Source organism: Narcine bancroftii, chromosome 5 (genome assembly GCF_036971445.1).
Source record: "Narcine bancroftii isolate sNarBan1 chromosome 5, sNarBan1.hap1, whole genome shotgun sequence".
NCBI classification, from domain to species: domain Eukaryota; kingdom Metazoa; phylum Chordata; class Chondrichthyes; order Torpediniformes; family Narcinidae; genus Narcine; species Narcine bancroftii.
Window position 1 is genome coordinate 148,008,669 of NC_091473.1, and position 14,079 is coordinate 148,022,747.

Sequence of the window (14,079 nt, forward strand, 5' to 3'; positions counted from 1 at the left end):
GGACATTGATGTCATCACCCTGGAGCATTATGTTTGATTTTGGACAGAAGGAAAGGGATATGGTTGAAAGTGGAGTTGAGACTTGATAAACTGGTTACAAGTGAAGGAGATCCATCATATTGAGTGGGCTAATCCTCAATTCTCTGGAGATTTGGCCTGTTATAAAGCTGTGTGTCTCAATTTAAAAAAAACATATAAGAATTAAGACATGACTTGGTTGAAGCACACAGAAATGTTAGAGGGCTTCACAGTGTGGATGCAGGCAAGATTTTTCTGCTGGTTCAGATGTCCAGAATCATGGTTTTTTTAAAATTTAGATTAACAGCACGGTAACAGGCCATTTCAGCCCAAGAGTCCGTGCCAACCAATTTACTCCCCATTAATCTACACCTCTGGTACAATTTTTTTGAATGGGGGAAGAAACCAGAGCCCCTGGAGAAAACCCATGCAGACATGGGGGAGAACATACAAACTCCGTACAGACAGCGCGGGATTAGAACCCTAGTCTTGATCGCTGGCACTGGAAAGGCGTTGTGCTACAGAGTCTCTGATTAAGGGCTAAGCCACTTGGGGCTAAATGACAAAATAAAGAGATGCTGGAAGGACTCAGGGTCAGGCAGCATCTATAGCAGTGGGTCTCAAACTTCTTTTACCCCACTCATATATGACCTACTAACCACAGAGCACATTTCAAGCCTGAGCCCTTCGGCAAGGTATGAGAAAAAAGCAGGGAGGGCTTGAATGCTGGGGGTGGGGAGAGGACAGGAAAGACCATAAATCTATAAGACACAGAAGCAGAAATAGGCTTTTCAGCTCATCGAGTCTGCCCCACCATTTAATCATGAGCTAATCGATTCTGCTACTCGGCCTCTGTCCCCAGCCTTCTCCTCACAACTCGTAATGCCTTGGCTAATCAAGAACATATCAATCTTTTCCTTAACTCCACCCAATGACCTGGTCTCCACAATCACCTGTAACAACAAATTCTACAGATTCACCTACCCTCTGGCTAAAGAAATTCCTCCACATCTCTGTTCTTAGTGTATGCCCTTCAATCTGAAGTAGTGCCTTCTTCTCCAAAAATACGCCAGCATGGGAAGGATCCTTTCTACATACAGCAGGGGTTCTCAACCTTTTCCTTCCCACTCACATCCCACTTTAAGTCATCCCTAGGCCATTGGTTCTCTGTGATTAGTAAGGGATGACTTAAGGTGGGATGTGAGTGGAAAGAAAAAGGTTGAGAACCACTGGTCAACTTTCAAAATGTTTCAAGGGATCCCCTTTTATTTTCCTAAATTCCAATGAGTACAGGCCAAGAGGCATCAAACGCTCCTCAAATGATAACCCTTTCATTCCCAAAATCATCCTTGTGAACCGCCTCTGAATCCTCTCCAACATCAGCACATCTTTTCCTCAAGGAGAAGCCTAGAACTGCTTTCAATACTCCACGTCAGGTCTCACCAGGGCCTTTTCAAGCCTCAACATCACATCCCTGCTCTTATATTCTTTTCCTCTTGAAATTAATGGGATCATTGCATTTGCCCTCTTCACCACTGACTCAACCTGGAAGTTTACTTTCAGAGTATCTTTGCAAAGACTCCCAAGTCTCCTTGCATCTGGGTGCTTTTGATTTTCTCCTCATTTAGAAAAATAGTCTGCCTGTTTATTTTTTCTAGCAAATTGCATGACCATACACTTTCCAACATTGTCACTTCTCTGCCCATATTCTCCTCTCTCTGTGTGTGTGTGTGTGTGTGTGTGTGTGTGTGTGTGTGTGTGTGTGTGTGTGTGTGTGTGTGTGTGTGTGTGTGTGTGTGTGTGTGAGAAAGAGCATGTTTGTACATGAACGTATGTTTGTGTGTGCGCGCGCGTGTGTGTCTGTGGATGGATGTGTGTGTGTGTGCGTGCATGTATGTGTGTGGATGGGTGTGTGTGTGTGTGTGTGTGTGTGTGTGTGTGTGTGTGTGTGTGTGTGTGTGTGTGAGAGAGAGAGAGAGAGAGAGAGAAAATTGGTATCTAATGTTAAGATGTTGAACTCATTCTGCATGTGTGTTCATGTGTGCTGTATTTATGCATCCACCTGTCTGTGTGCATTTGCAGGTGTGCACGTTCATGTGTTTGTGTGTGTATGTGTACACATTTATTCATGTGCCTGTTAATTCAAAGTGAGAATAGAAATCTCAAGGTGGCCTATCTCAGGACCGTTCTGATGATCATCAAAAACTATTCTCCAAGTGGTCAGATGAGGAGGCTGACACCCACAGGATCTGAATGCCATTCACAAAATGCCTCACGGTGGAGAACCCTCGGGTTATTACAACAAACTCCCTTTTGTGAAGGAAGAGAGAAGCCATCAGGTTTTCACCGTTACAGCGAATAAATACCCCTCCAAGAGATGGCACACCATCAAAATGTGCCAGCCCTCCCGCCCAAGATATCCAGCTGGTAAAAATACAAAAGTCTCTCATTTTTGACCCTAAGTCAATCAGAGACTGATGCTGCTCTGCATACATTAGTCACCTACTGCACCCAATCTCTTCCCTTTGTGTAAAATATTACACCCGCATTTTCTTTTTCATAAAAAGTGCAAACCGGCAGCTTACCACATGTAGAAGTTGAAGGCTTCAGCATCTTGATGGAAGCTCAAACAATCCTGCAAAGAAGACAAACACATATGAAAGACTAATTCGTGAGACAGTCACCTTCAATTTACCAAACGTTTGAGTGCACTTCACATTGAGTACAACGTTTTGTCCTTGGGAACGCATTACTTAGGAACATAGTCTTGACAATACATTTGACAGCTTTCAAAATAAGACAATACTGATGAGCCTGCTCCAAAGACAACACAGGATGGGGGTGCAGTCATCTTTGAACCTGAACTCCTGCTGCATGGAAACAGGCCCTTTGACCCAACTTGTTGTCCTGTTTGCCTGCATTTGGCCAAAATCCCTCTGAACCTGTCTAAATTTACTCATTTTGTTCTCAGCACCTACCACCCACTGTGTGAAGAGGTTGTCACTCAGATCTCTTTTAAATCTTTCCCAATCACCTTACATGCCAACTTTAGATTCACCGTCCCCGGTTTAAAAAAGAACATTTATCATATCTATGCCCATCCTGATTTTATGCACGCGTCACATCACAGGGAGGCATGTAAAATTCTCGGAAGACGTCATTAATCGTCAACCTGAAGTCTCTTGGGGTAGTTCATAGGTGGAAAAATATGTCCCTGTGGCCAGCAGTTCCTCTGTAGAAGCTCTGGTGAAATCTTCCAAGGTGCCAGGAGCTGTTCATGAATGTTTCCATCTGTGCATTGAAGCCTCTGACACACAGGCTCGGTCTCCTCTGAGAGTATAGAAGGGAATCTAGAACAGCCGTTCTCAACCATTTTCTTCAGCTACAGCTCCCTCCGAGGACTCATCTCAAAGATTATGGGCCCCCTTCCCTGCAGCGGTGAGCGTAATGGCTTCACAGCGCCAGCGATCAGGGGTTCGAGTCCCGGGGTTCGAGTCCGGGGTTCGAGTCCCATCCTGTCTGTAAGGCGTTTGCACATTCTCCCTGTGTTGGCGTGGATTTTCTCCGAGGGTTTCAGTTTTCTCTCACCATTCAAAATGAAACGGGGGTGTAGGTTAATGGGACATAAACTAGGCATCACGGACTTGTGGCCTGAAATTCCTTGTTACCACGCTATATGTTTAAATTTAAAAATGTGCTTGGATATGCTGTAGCACCAGGTGGCCTGGGGAGGTGGGGGTCATTGAGAAATGATGATCCATAACAGTGCTTTTCAAACTTTTTCATTCCACTCACATCCCATCTTAAGTAATCCCTATGCCATCGGTGCTCTGTGATTAGTAATGGATTATTTAAGGTGGGATGTGAGTGGGAAGGGAAGGTTGAGAACCACTGCTCTTGACCCAATTGTGACTGGAATATTTTGCTTGAGAAAAATTGCCATTGGCACATTTCGTTTGGAATTCTGAAACCGTGCACATAACGAGTCAATGAGGGTCGATTAAAACAGTGGCTTTCAATCTTTATCTTTCCACTCACATACCACCTTAAGCAATCCCTTACTAATCACAGAGCGGAAAGGGGTGGGGGGGGGTGAAGGTCACCATTACAAGACATAAGATCTTAAGATATAGGAGCAGAAGTGGGCCATTCAGCCTGCCGAGTCCATTCTGCCATTCCATCGTGAGCTGATCCATTTTCCCACTCAGCCCCAGCCCCCCAGCCTTCTCCCCGCAACCCTTGCTACCTGATGCAGTAGAATTACCGGGTGCCCGCAATTCAGGCCACTGGCAAAATAAATAAATAGATCAGAATAAATAAACATTTAAATAAAAGTTTAAATATGTGAATGTTCTACGAAGCAACACACAAGCCCATGGTGAAGATGGGAGCAAACATTCAGCCGGCAGAGCGCCCCTGTCATGCTCCCCCATCTCCAGCAGCTGCCTGAATAAAGCTGGGTTTGAATGAAATGGCGGCGCCCAGGATGCCGCTGGGCCATTTTATCGCTGTGTTGAGTATATTAGCAAGGCTTTATCTGTAAACTGAGGGGAGGGCGGGAGTTAATCATTACGGTAGCACAGTTAGAGCAGCGGTTAGTGGTTAGTGCAATACAGAGCCAACGACCGGGGTTTAAATTTAAATATAAATTTTGTAAGTTAAGGGATTTACCTAATTAAAGTGAACTTTACATCATTAAGGGGCTACAATACCTGATGCTTTTTCAAATTACATTTGCACTGTCTTTTTTTCAGAGCTGTTTATTCTTAATGCAGGTATATTAGTTAGGCATTGTAAGACTGTGTCTCAGGCAACCAGACAATTCACATATCTGGCATCCACAATCTCCGTTTACTGGAGATTTGACTGTTACCTATCAATCGAAGCCTTAAATCCACCCAATGACTTGGCCTCCACAGTGGGGTTGAACATTCAGGAAGCTTCTTCACTTACAACGTAGAGAATCTTTGGAATTCTCTACCCGAGAGGACTGTGGGGGAAGTCAATATTCAAGCAGAGACAAATAGATTTGGCAGCATGGTTAGCTTGGTGGTTAGAGCAACACTATTACGGTGCCAGGCGACCCCGGGTTTGAAATCAGTGCTGTCTGCAAGGAGTTTGTACATTCTCCCCGTGTCTGCGTGGGCTTCCCCCCCCCCCCGGGGTCTCCGGTTTCTGCCCATCCTCCCAAGAATTGCAGGGTTCACAGGTTAATTTGTCACATTTGGGTGGCACGGGCCGTGGCTCTGACTGTGCTGGATGTCCAAATCAAAATTAAATTAACAGGATGAGATTAGTGCAGGAAAATGGCTCTGAGGTAAAAGTTTAGCTACGATCTCAGCCAAGGAGACACCCGAGGTCATTTGTCTGCCCCGATTCCCATTACTTATGTTGCAAAACGATCTGAAGAAACTGCTTTTGTTTTCCTTGCGGTATTTTCACCGACAGGTCTGTCGTTTTGCATGAGATCTGAAGGGGGCAGTGTGTTCTACCAGTTGCCACTGCTGAGGCCAGGCCTGCGAAGACAGAGCAAGGTTGGCTGATACCGAAGAACCTTAGTCAGCTCTTCCCACTGTCCGGAAGCAGGCGGCCGAACTGTGGTGCAGGAAGAGGTTGTACTCAACTCATCCAGAGGTAGTGTGAGGCAGGGAACAGTCTGAGTGTCAATCTAGTTAGTGCTCCAACCCTGGATTATGCATCAACTCTCAGTGTGGTAGTTAAAAAAAAAGTGTCACAAAATGAGCAAGCAGGCCAGATTTAATTAACTCAAGACTTCCAGGTTTCATCACCTATTGCCATGGTAACATTCAGTTGTACAGCAACAAGGCAGACTTAATCAGAGAGCTGTAATCTTCTTATTCTTTCTTACTGCTTGAATGTGGTTGAATTAACAGCCAAGACCTGATCCCACTGATAACTCCCAGACATTTAGTGCAGGCTCTTTTGAAATAAAGGATATCTATGGAGAGCAACAAATGCACAGACAGGGAGACCTGGTGGGGAACGATGCAGGTCAGGACTGGGCGTTCCTGAAGAGACTCAATTTCCATTGAAACGGAACAAATATTTAGCACTGACCATGGTAGAAAGTCCAAAAATCTGGAGGCTGGAAATCCAGGCCACCCGAGAACCCGGACTAAGCACTACAGATTCACAGAAGTCGTGAAAAGGAACGAATAGAAACTTACTTGTTTTTTTTTCTATTTTGTATTTTATTTGAATAAATGGTTTGTTAATAAATTATCAAAACTTACCTGCTCATCTTTATTCCTCCTTAAAATTTGAATTTTGAAAGTACTGCCTGAAAATCTGGAAAATCTGGACTGACCTATTCGCTGAGCAGACTGGATTTTTGGACTTCGACTGAATATTTCTCTGAACTCTTTTGTACGTGGTTCTGTCTGACATCCTGCACTGAGCCAATAGCTCCGCAAATTGGTGATTGCCACTCCTGCTGCGTTGGAGAGGCTGGGAGATCGCTTTGTCGAGCACCTTCGCCCAGTCTGCTGCAGTAGTGGGGATCTCCCAGTGGCCACCCGTTTCAATTCCCCATCCAATTCCCATGCTGACATGTCTGTCCATGCACTGCCAGACTGAGACCACCCACAAATTGGTGAAATAACACCTCATCTTCTGTCTGGGCACCCTCCAACCAGGTGGCATTGATATCAACTTCTCTGATTTCCATTAGCCCCTTCCCCTCCCTATCTCTCCCCTTCCCCTATCCCTCTTGGCCATTTCATCTCAGGCCTCTGCCTGAAGGCCGGCTACGGAATCGGATCGAAAACTAAAAACCTTACTTTCAGATAGCAGCCCTAAAAGGCTGCTCCAGTGTCCCATTCATATCAAGAAGTGCCTTGTAGCTGATAGAGGCAGGGTGACTGGTGCCGTAGCACCGCCCGTCATAAATACACAGCAGAGCAATGGCCGTCTTCCCTACCCATAATCCCCCATGCAGCTGGAACCACTCTGTGGTTCCCGGAACAGTTCCAACTTTATGGGGGATTCTGGGTAGCGAAGATGGCCATTGCTCTGCCGTGTTTTGAGCCACAGAGAACGGCCCCAAAGGCCAAAGTGGCTGGTGTGGCTGTCACAGTCTGCATTGGCCGGCTTCCCCCTAATGGTTCCTTCTGGTCCCTACTGCCCCAACGGCCCCTGCTGACGGCTCCCACTGCCACGATGGCCCCCACTGCCCCGCCAGCCCCCGCTGCCCCCATGACTCCAACCTGCTGACCCTGCCTTGAGGGGGTCATGGAGGGAGAGTGGTGAGTGGGGAGATGGGTCGCGGGCTGATGGCATCATCAGCCCGCCCCTAACTAGCCACTTGCAGTGGCAGCGCTCCGCTGAAGGGTTGGAATCGGCCCCTTGGAGTCGACGACCATGGTGCATTCAGAGAGGTAAGTCTTTAGGTGTAAGGGCTAAGAACCTCCGCCTTTACAGACGGGTGTTTTCCCTGCTTGAAAGCGCCTTCTGTCTCCAGCTCCACATTCTCAGAGCCACCCCCTCCCCCGTTCAGTTCAGTTCTCTTTTCCCCTCCTGCCCTCCAATTCATGTCCAATGATGTCTTTTTCCTGTTGGCCTGTGCTCCTCCCCCTGCTCTTTATTCTGCCTTTTGATCCAGATGCCTGCCTGCTTTTCACTCATACCTTGAAGAAGGCTGAAGCATTGGTAGCATAAAATATGCACAAGCTGCACGTTATATGTCGAAAGGCCACGTGTGGCTCGCGAGTCTCGTTCTGGGCACCCCTGTTATATATCTTTACCTCCAATGGGCGCTGTGAGACCTGCTGAGCTCCTCCAGCATTTTTGAGTTTTTAAAGCATTCAGCATCCTTTCTCTGAACTCTTTTGTGCATGGTCCTGTCACGCATCCCTCACTGAGATAATGGCCCTCAAGTTCAATAATGTGTTTGATTCAATTTGACCACCGGGAAATGCAGGAAGTGGCAAACCTATCCAAGCCCATTGAAGACAGTTACACGAGACTCTGCCTGAAGAAGGCAGCCGACATCATAACGGATCCCTGTCACCCTGGTCACAACCTCTAGGGTTCAAGGACAGTGTTTGTCCTACAGTTATCAGGGTCCTTAACCTCCTCATACTCCCCTAACCATCTGCACTTTTGAAAGACCATTGTTTTTGCACTAACTGCCACTGTAATTATTTATTTAGCCTTTAACTTTAAATAATCTATATTTTCTGACTTGGCAAATTACTTGATACCATTGCAGTTGGTGGATCTTATGTACCTGCACAAGTAAAAATTTTGATGCATCTATACATGACAATCATTGCTCCTCTCATCTTTTCCCCATCAAGCATAAATTCATGCTTCCTCTGTGCGAGGGAGATTCCTGCCACCCTGACCTGTTCAATGGACCTTCCCTCACACAACTTCCTCGAATTATTGGATTAGCAGAGAGTGGAGATGAACGCAATGCACTTTCCAGTTATTCAGCTGGGAATGCTCTTTATATTTCACATTTCCTGAGTTAATGAAAAGGGCACTGCAGGTTTCCAGGCAGGAAACTCCTGTGAGGAGTTTGTGGAGATTTGCGCAGGCGACACTTTCCTTATTCTAATATATCCTAATTTCAAAGTATCATCTTCCAAAGCGTGGGGTGCAATATCCCAAATTTCGATCTCTTTATTCCAACAAATCGAATTCTGCGGCTGTTAGTTTATGTAGATTTAATTCGTTGATAGAACAGATAAACATTTTGCATCGCTTTGCCACAAGACTTTCATAATGGTGACTAACAAAGCATTTACTGTAGAAAGATAGTCCTTTAGATTCTAATTAGTGATAAGTTATCATGACTGTTGAAAAACACAAAGATATATAGGGATACAAAAGGAATATAAAGATACAAAAACATAAAGAGATACAAAAAAATTTAAATAAAAATTTCTCGTGCTCACGCTTCCTTCACATCTTGTAAAAAAGGAGCAAGTAGTTAGCCTGGGAGGATATTATGACATATTATGCCATATTCACTCTGGTAACTGTACAGACAACAGTTCTCTTCAAGAGAGAGGCCCAAAATTAACTCAGAATCAAAAACACAAGGTTTTAACCTTTACAACTCGATATGTCTCTGAAGACTCTCTAAAACATCTACAGGTGGACCGTAGAGAGCATTCTGGCTGGTTTCATCACTGCCTGGTGTGAAGGTGCCAAAGCTCAGGATAAGAATAAACTCCAGAGGGTTGTTAATTTGGCCCATGACATCACGGGCACCAGACTTCACCCCATCAGGACATCGTCGAGAGGCGGTGTCTTAAGAAGGCAACCTCTGCACTCAAGGACCCCCATCACCCAGACCATTGCCTCTTCACTCTGCTACCTCTGGGAAAAAGGTACAGGAGACTGAAGACATGTACTCAGCGGCACGAGGACAGCTTCTTCCCCGCAGCCATCAGATTCCTGCATGATCAATGAACCACAGACACTGCCTCACTTTGGCTTTTTATTGCACTATAGTTTTTTATTTATTTTATAAGGCGGTTTAGATAAACGCTTACACTGTGAAGCTGCCGCAAAACACCAAATTTTGTGACTTGTTCGTGTCAATAAATTCTGATTCTGATTCTCATCGAAGTCTGGGTGGAATGGTGGTGAGGGAGTGAACAATGGAGTGGTGGAGAGGGACCTAAAGTGTGCAAGACTTGGACTTAAGCCTGATACCATAAGGAGGTCATGTTTTAACTACAAACCCTTTGGAATCATAGAACACTACTATAATGATACGACCACTAGCCTACTGCAGGGGGCGATCTCTGTACCTGCAGGAAGACCACCTAAGGGGCTGACTCCATCTGGCTGGCTGGCAATCAGCTGACCTGAATATAGACCAGAGCTGGCCCCTCCTGAGCCAGTCACACTGAAAGAACTGGTGTTCGGACTTTTACTGGAATAAAGCCTGTTGTACAGTCTTTCGAGTTTTGTGCTTGCAAGCTGCTACCTCAATTCACCACAACGACAGCACAGAAACAAGCCCTTCGGACCTTCTTGCCTGCACCGAGCTATTATTCTTCCCAGACCAACTGTCCTGCACCTGGACCATATCCCTCCTTACCCCTCCTATCCATACAGCACACACACCACAGTAACAAGGCCTTTCAGCCCTAGAGCCCATGCTGCCCAGATACTTCAACCCCCTGCAGCAGCAGAGCCTAAATTTATCTGCCTCTCATCTTTCAAGGTGTTCCCTCGAATGCACCTCCTTGAATGATATTACGATCAGTTGTTCTCTCGACTTTCCTTGTGCTAAGTGGTGTTAAGATTGGGTGGAATAAAGGGATGACACAAGTCCTAGGGAAAGTAAGGTAAGTTGGTGGAGGAACTTAATGGGTCAGGCAGCATCTATGGAAGGAAATAGAGAGTCGGTGTTTTGGGTGGAGACTTTGCATCAAGTTCCTGCGGCTATCTCTGCATTAAATTTTTCATTCACAGGTTACATTTTTTTTACAGGCAACATTATTGTCCAAGCCCAATCTTCTCTGAGCCAAGAATTAGTTAAAGCTGAGCTGCTAAGGGAAGCAGGTTTAGGGGAATCATTACAGTTTACACAGAGAGTTGTGGGGGCCTGAAATGCATTGCTGAGGGTGGTGGTGGAGGCTGGAACAATAGGGGCATTTAAGAGACTCTTAGAGGGGCAAACGGTTGAAAGAAAAATAAGGAGACATGAGGAAGGGAGGGTTTAAGTAATTTTAGGTTGGCACATCGTGGGTCAAAGACCCAGTACTGTGCTGTAATGGAAAATGGCTGTCCATACCTGCTGCAGGCTCGGTGGTGGCTGACGAGGCCAATGCGGGACACACATAACCGGCCGCGGCGGCTGCAAGGGAAATTCTGTTCTGGCTGCTGTGTCACGGCTCTTCATACACCAGTGATTCTCAACCTTTTTCTTTCCACTCACATACCACTATAAGTATTCATTTAATAGGATCATGGCTGGTCTAATTCTAACCTTTGTTCAGAAGGTTCAAGTTCATTACATGTACAACCAGATGAAAGAGTGTTTCTCCAGAGCCCGGTACACAATGCAGAGCACAGAATAATCACATATGTACATCAAAATATGACACGAAACAGACATGTATAAATATTTTGGAATAATTTATTCACTTCATAAAACATGGAACATGACAGCATGGTACAGGCCATTCGTCCCACAATGTTGTGCCGACCTATATATATATCTACCAAAAAAAAGAAACACTCCCTATCATATATCCCTCTATTTTTCTTTCATCTATTTGTCTGAGTTTCTTAAATATCCCTTTATATTTTATATTTATTATATTTTAAATAATAAATATAATAAATTTATATTAACGGGGCACAATTGGCGTAGCAGTTAGCACAACTCTCTACAGCACTGGCAATCGGGACCAGGGTTTGAATCTCGCGCTGTCTGTAAGGAATTTGTACGTTCTCCCCGTGTCTGCATGGGTTTTCCCCAGAGGCTCCAATTTCCTCCCACCATTCGAAAATGTTCCGGGGGCGTAGGTTCATTGGGCGGCATGGGCTTATGGCCCAAAATGGCCTGATACCACGCTGAATGTCTACATTTAATTTTTTAAAAAATTATATAAAGGTAAGAGGAGACTTAATAGAGGTCTAAAGATTCTGAGAGGCAACCAGCGCCATTTTCCTAGGGCAGGGGTAGCAAACACCAGAGGACATATGTACAAAATTAAGGGAGGGTGGTTTAGGGGAGACTTCAGGGGTAGGTTTTTTTTCAGAGAGGTCTGGAATGCCTTTCAATGGCGGTGGTGGAGGTTGTAACATACGGGGCATTTAAGAGACTCTTAGACAGGCACATGGATGGAAGAAAAATAGAGGGTTACGGGATAGGGAGTGTTTAGTACAGTTTTTTAAGGAATATATGGGTCAACATATCATCGAGGGCTGAAGGGCCTGCGCTGTGCTGTAGTGTTCTATGTTCTATGTTGGCAGTGGCTTGGCCTGTAGATTGCATCTTTGAACATCTTCAGTGAACCATCGCACATTAGCAATGAGCCACATTAAAAGAGTCTGGATGGAAGAAAAATAGAGGGTTACGAGGTAGGAGGGTTTTGATATAATTTTTTTGATATTAATAGCGAGGTCGGCACAACATCAAAGACCGAGAAGGGCCTATACTGTAATGATCTATGCTCATCATTTAAATTCACCTTCATACATTTCAAAAATGAGACTCCAAAATATTCAAAACCTCTGCTGTCATGAGGAAGAGGGTGTGAAGGATATACTTAATTGAGGGGATATAAATAAGTCACCTCATTTCTGCCTGCAATGGTGACCAGTTACTGTTAACAACGAGATTCAGTTTTCGATGCTCCCACACTCCAGACCCACCCTGTCAAGACCCCTCAGGATTTCGTAGTCCCCGCCTCTCACTCTTTCAGGTATCATTCCAGTAAACCTCCTCTGAACTTCTTCCAATGCATTCACATCCTTCATTCGATAACATTAGCAATATGGATCAATTCTATCTGCAGATCACAGGCAAATTGTGTTGAGAAAGTGCTCCATTACCAGAGGAGCTGTACCCCAGAGGAGGTACCTCCCACCTGTTCAGAAGGAAATGATTCAGCGGCATTTATACCGTGGAACGCAGACTGGCGCCTTAGTTAATATTCTGGTTTCGGGGGTGAACCATGAAATTCTGCAGACGCTGTGATTGTCATCAAATCACAGAAATGTTGGAGGAGCTTAGCCGGTCTCCCAGTATCCATAGTAAGTAAAGATATATCACAGAGGTTTTGGGCCTTGAGGTGGGGCTCAGACCCAAAATGTTGGTGATACAGTACATTTAATTCAAGTCAATTCAAGTTTATTGTCATCCGATTGTACAAGTACAACCCGACGAAACAGCGTTCTCCGGGCCTCGATGCAAAACACTCAGGTGTACAACCAGATGTACACCCGATACGTATGCAGGACAAGTATTTTGTCAACAACACAATTAAATAAATAAATATTGCTTTGCGTATATGAGAGGATGGTTAGTGTGAGCAGTCTCTTCGGTCTCTCAGCATTCTCATTGCCCGTGGGAAGAAGCTGTTCCCCGTTGAGACTTCCGACTTCTGCCTTTTCCGATTTGTCCTTGAAGAAGGGCTCAGGCCCAAAACGTCGGCGATACATCTTTGTCTCTTACAGATGCTGAAAAGACCGGCTGAGTTCCTCCAGCATTTCGGTGCATTGACTACAACCACAGCGTCTGCAGCCGATCATGCTTCATTTAGCCTGGTGGAGCTGGTTCTGATACTCCGGCATCTTGCCTCTGAGAGATGCTGTGAGACCAGCTGAGTATTTTGGCTTCCACCATAGCAACAAAACAAACGAACCAGCCATCTTTCTCACTGAAATTTGTGGCTTCTCGTCATGCACATATTGCCCGCTGTATTTGCCTGCAGTTCAACAGTGGCTATTGCAGAAGTAGCTCGTTGCCTGTAAACTACTCGAGTCTGCTCAGACGAATGAGATTAATTCTTCATCCGCGCGATGAGTAAACTCATAAATGTCTCTCCAGACAGGAGCAGGGACCAGGAAGAGCCCACATTTCTAATTAAAACCTGCTTTCTCATCCTCATGGTCTGGCGAGTATTCCAGTACAGACGCAGAAGCAATGTATTCCGTGGTGATCCTGAACGGCACGACTACATTAGCATTCAAGCAGCATTTACGCACCCTGTAAAGTGTGTGCTTTCAACCCATGCGTGCCAAGAGCACAGCACTAAGATTCACCTTCTGCTATGGATGAGACGGTTACAAAAAAAATCTCACCTCTCCTCACAGTTCCCACAGCTTTCTTATCGGCCAGCGAGGGGTCTGCCTCAGGTGGACCCACCATCCACACCGATTAAAAAGATAATCCATTCATAATATTCCAAATCTGTTTCTGGAAACATGAGGCTCAGACAAGGGCTGGCAGGAGAGCTGCCTGCTGCAAGGATGTTTCCTCTGTGGTCTCAAAGACCCTGAAAGAAGGTAAGTAAAATTATGAAGGTGACGGATTCCTGCTTGCTCCTACGAGCTGAGGCACCGAAT

General features: G+C 45.3%; 1 protein-coding gene across 8 annotated transcripts in view; it reads right to left on the reverse strand.

The window, feature by feature from the left end:
• Positions 1-14,079, reverse strand: part of adgrl2a (adhesion G protein-coupled receptor L2a) — a 905,078-nt gene that overhangs the window by 519,730 nt on the left and 371,269 nt on the right. For all 8 annotated transcript variants that reach the window (XM_069939357.1, XM_069939367.1, XM_069939363.1 and 5 more), the window contains one exon: positions 2,604-2,653. The gene's annotated coding sequence lies outside the window, so the exon portion shown is untranslated. The remainder of the gene's footprint in view (positions 1-2,603; positions 2,654-14,079) is intronic.